This window comes from Mastomys coucha, unplaced genomic scaffold (assembly GCF_008632895.1).
Source record: "Mastomys coucha isolate ucsf_1 unplaced genomic scaffold, UCSF_Mcou_1 pScaffold15, whole genome shotgun sequence".
In the NCBI taxonomy this organism is placed as follows: domain Eukaryota; kingdom Metazoa; phylum Chordata; class Mammalia; order Rodentia; family Muridae; genus Mastomys; species Mastomys coucha.
In genome coordinates, this window is record NW_022196897.1 from 81,023,063 (window position 1) to 81,028,001 (window position 4,939).

Below are 4,939 nucleotides of genomic sequence, written 5' to 3' on the forward strand. Positions count from 1 at the left end.
GGGATGGACAACCTCTAAACATATTTTATTGGAATTGTTTTTTGAAAGGAATGAGAGGAGTGGAGAGAGAGAGAGCGAGAATAAAAGGAGGGATGGAGGAAGAGTGAGAGGTGCTTGGAGAAATGCTTAAAAGTCATTTTCAAAATAACAGTTATATATTTTTCATCAACATCATATTTCAAGTTGAATTACCAGTTTTCTAAGACAACTGAACGTTTAACTTTATTTAGACGTGGTAAAGCCCTATTAATAACAAGGTCTTCGCAGACAATTCAGGAGGTCAATGAATCTTCTAAATTGGATAAAATTGAGAATTTATACATATGGTTTACTACAAAGAAAGTTCATGGCTTTCATTGTATGCTCAGCTCAAAGATGTCTTTGGACAGATTAAAGGCTTCCATTATTCCATTATCCCATTATGTAACAACCACTCCAAAATTCAGTGGTCTAAACTTCCATTGGTATTTATCAGGAACATACTAGCAGTCAGCTGCATGGCTTTTGTTGATTCCCCCAGACTTGGCTGCATGCTTCTCCATGTCTAAAGTTTAGCTTATATTAGTTTCTTGCACTTCACATCTTCCTGGGTACAGGGTTCATGTCCAATGTGTTTTTTTCTTTTTCAAGATGATGGCAGAACACACATGTAAAAGTTTAGGTCGCCAAGTACATTTCATGTTTCTGACCAGAGGCAATTGCTGGCATTCCATTGGCCCAAAGTGAAGAATCACCAAGACAAAAGACAAGGAAACTGCACCTTTACGTTGGAAGTGTATAAAATTGCATGTTTAAGGCAAATGAGGTCTTGTTTGCATATTCTTTTTGTTGTTGTTACTGAGTCAAGGGCTTATGTATTAAAGCTTCATCCCTGGCTTGATATGTAGCAGATATGACCTTGGGCTTCTGATCCTCCTGCTTCACTTTCCAAATGCTGAGATTACAAGTGTGCCCCATCACACTTAGTTTATACCTTTGTGCAGACTGAAGTCAGGGCTTTGCACATGCAGGTGAGCCCCTTAAGGATGAGAAGTACACCTACCCCTTATTTGCATATTTATGATTTTTAATTTCCCTTCTTTGATTTGTGATACCAAAAGTGTGGATTGGGACCTTGTGGATCTTAAATTCAGTCAGTCTCCCCACCCTTGCTGCATTCCCTTCCTGGAATCTTCCTCCTGATCCTTGGGTGAGGTTTGAAGGGCGCTAGTGTGAAACCCCTTAATTTGTCTTCCTAAATAAACTTGACAATATTTAAGATCTGGGCTTATGAAGATGAAATTGGTTTTCTTTCATTGAGTTTGTTCTCCACTTATAGTTATAGTGAATTCTTAAGAAAAATTAAAGAAACTCAATACACATGTAATCTGTAAAGACACGGCTATTATTTGCAATGTGCTTTCAGATGTTCAGTAGCTAGAGAGACCCTGGAATTGTCGCTAAAGGGTAAACTCTTGCTGGAAAAAAGGGCATGAATATAAAACGGAGACTACTAGGGAAGAAGGAAGGGGTCAGGCAGAAGGACGGGGTGGGGTGGGATGTGAAAGGGCAATAGATATGATTGAAGTCCGTCTTACTATGTATCAGACTGTCAGAATAAAAACTTTCTCTGTAAAAATTAATACATCAGAATTAAAGGAAACACACAGATAGAAATCCATTCGGATTATATTATCTTTCCAATTTACGCACTTCTCAACCATAATATATCATGCTTTAATCCTTTCAAATCAAAATTCAGTGAGATTATCTACATGCAAAATCAGCACATTCAGGCTCTTGTGTACTCCTGCCATGAGGACTAAAGCTTTTCGATGGAGCTAAAGATTCCTCATAATCACATCCAGGAACACATCAATCAAAACTCTGTATGGGAATATCTCTAAGGTTGAGATGTATTTTCTTTCATTGTCTTCATCTTTTCTTGAAGAATAAACTATATATTTTCCAAAACACCTGTCTTTCTTTAAGACACATGTGATTCAATATATATATTTAATCACATATAGACATATGTACATATTACACATACACATATATGTATATATACATATATACTTATATACACATGCACTTGCACACCCACACGTGTGTTTGTGCATGTGTGTGTGTGTGTGTGTAATTGAAATCTCTTTCTTCCCTCTAGCCTCTCCCAGGTACCCTCCCTTGATAATCTGGTTCTCTTTGATTATTGTTCCATATAAATGTATATGTAAACACAGTATACAAAAACAAACTGTTGAATCTATGCTTGTTGTTTGTGTGTATTTGTTTTCAGGCAGAACATCCTCCATTAGATAACCAGTAAGAGACCTCCATGGGAGATGAGGCCTCTCATTAGTTATCCAATACAGATAGTTCTTCTCTCAGCAGTCATTAATTGCCTACAATTCTTCCTTTAGTCATGGAACCCCATGAAATCACCGCCTTTCAGGTTAGCGTTTCCATTGTTCTGGTCCTTATGCAACCATTTCTAGAATGTACTGTTTTATGACAGACTTCCTGCTATTTTGACTCATAATCTTTCTGCTCCTTTCTCCTATGATCCTTCCTGAGCCATAGATACAGGAGCTGTGATGTAGATGTATCATTTCAGACTGGGATCCCCATGATTTTCAAATCTCTGCATTGTGTCCAGATATGGTTTTCCATGGTGGTCTCCAAATGCAGTAAGGAGCAGCTTCTTTGATGAGGGGTGGTAGCCACACTTACCTGTGTGTATAAGGACAAGATTTAGAATGTGGACATTAATTATGCTGATCTATCAAAGTGATAGTAGTAAATTCTTTCCTAAGGTCCGTGGTTTTTCTTGCTCTGGGAAGGTGGCTAAGTTTCCAGAACCAAGCATGATTTTCCTTTTGTTGAATGATCCTTTTGTCCAATTAAACAGTGGTTGGTTACCACCACCATGTGAATGCCACTTATTTTGCCTTTAGGGATACTTTGGCATTCTGGTCATTGTTGTGAATTGCAAGTGTTTCAGTCAGGCAGAACTGTTTAATTGCTTTGTTCTCTTGGCAGCTTGCGTTTATGAGCCACAGAAGGTAGAACATAGGAAGGGGCTTCAGATCAAATCCAGCTTGAATCATCCTACTCCTGTGTCCTGAGTATGCAGTCATCTCCAGCAGCAGGGATCTACCCTCAACTCCTGGAAGGTAACCAACTCCTGGTATGTAGTTGGTCTATATTTCTGGGGAGTCACTTGGAATACTCTAACTAATCCTTCAATAGGAAGTTTCTTGTGTCTTTGTGTCTGATTTTTTTTAAATCTCTGGCTCTTATGTGGACCATTGTCAGAGGTTTATGTGTGTGTGCGTGTGTGTGTGTGTGTGTGTGTGTGTATGTGTGTATGTGTGTACACTTACATTATGTATAAATTTTAGTACATATAAAATAATATTAGTTTTGAGGATTTGTCAAACAATATTGGTATTTTTCCCTCTCTATTCCTTCTCCAAATGCATTGATTTTGCTTCCTCCATCCCAGTTTACATCACCTGTATTCTGTTATCCTCTTAGAATTTACTCCTATAACTTTGGTAGACACTTGAAAATCACAATTACCCTTCTCTGGTCCTTTTGTACCTTCTTGGTTTTTATGGTTACTCTGTGCTGTATATTTACATCTGAGGATTTGGAGTTAGGAGCTATAGATGAGAAAGAAGATACAGTCTTTCTGGGACTTGGTTTTCTCACTCAATAAAATGTTTTCTAGTTCCATCCATTTATGAGCAAATTTCATGATTTCATTGTTCTTTGGAGTTAAATCATTCCAACATGTGTATGAACCATTTTTCATTATTCACTCATCTGTTGAAGGACATTTAGGAATGCACAATTTTTATTCTTGTCTTCATACCAGGGCAAAGATCAAAGGAATCTGTAAAGAATTATTTGAGAAATGTTTATACAGTTTTAAAAAAGAGATGCAAATAGTAAAGGTATTCATATAACTACATGTATCCTTTCTTTGGAGACATGCTAGAGAATCTTGCAAAAACTGCTAGAAGGTTGTAGTATCTCCTAGTAGACCCAAAAACTGTTTGTGGTTTGAAGGTGTATATAGCAGTATTTCAGAGGCTCACCTGATACTTTCATACTGATCAATAATTGATCCTAGATGTTTAATATGCGTTTTTAATTTGGTAGCAGGGGATTCACCTTCATGACCTCTTTGCATCTCCTTTAATTTAGAAGAATGGTACTGACTTAATTAAATAGCATTCTTTGTTGTTGTTCTTTCAAAGCTATATGTCCTTAAGTGAAAAGAGTGTAAGCATATTTCTCCTCGGTGATTCTTTCTTTGCAGATTATGTGAGTGAAGGTGAACATTCCTACCGGGTGTCACTTCTGCATAGAAATAAGAAGAGAAATGGATTCTTTAGACATCCAAATATAGGAGATAAATGAGTGACTCAGGTTTGTATTTAAATCCTGATTTCCTGCTTCACTTACTCTGTGACTTAGTGTGAACTTAGTTCTTTTGAACATTTAGTTTTTATTCATGCAGATAAGCACAAACCATATATATGTATATATTCCACAGCTAAATTTCTGCCACAAAGTATGAATCTAAAAACAGTGCTTTCTAATAAATGTCTGTATCTACTAGTCTTGCTTGCCTCTTCAGACATAAGAGGCTATAAAAATGAGTGCATATTGGTGTGACTTGGAGTGTACTCTGCAGGGAAGCTCCTTCTTCCTCTGGGTGACACCAGAAGCAGTAAATGACATTCTACTGAAGTGACACTCCTCAAAGTCATTTGTCAATAACTGCTTGTTCCCAAGCTCTAACCAAAGTCTGAAAGCGTGGTTTGGGTCAAGTGGGTTATTCTTCAGAGAGTCCCTGGAAGGGCTGATTTTGAATCAACTTTTGAATAGGCAGAAGGGAGCAAGACAATTCACCACTTACCTTTTATTTTCCTACTTATTTGCTTAT

The 4,939-nt window shown here is 37.4% G+C and overlaps 1 long non-coding RNA gene across 1 annotated transcript; it reads left to right on the forward strand.

The window, feature by feature from the left end:
* The first annotated feature begins 2,559 nt into the window (after positions 1-2,559).
* On the forward strand, positions 2,560-4,399 carry LOC116092246. The gene is made up of 3 exons (XR_004119173.1): positions 2,560-2,669; positions 3,022-3,169; positions 4,310-4,399. It is a non-coding gene; the product is annotated as an uncharacterized LOC116092246 (long non-coding RNA).
* Positions 4,400-4,939: the final 540 nt, after the last annotated feature.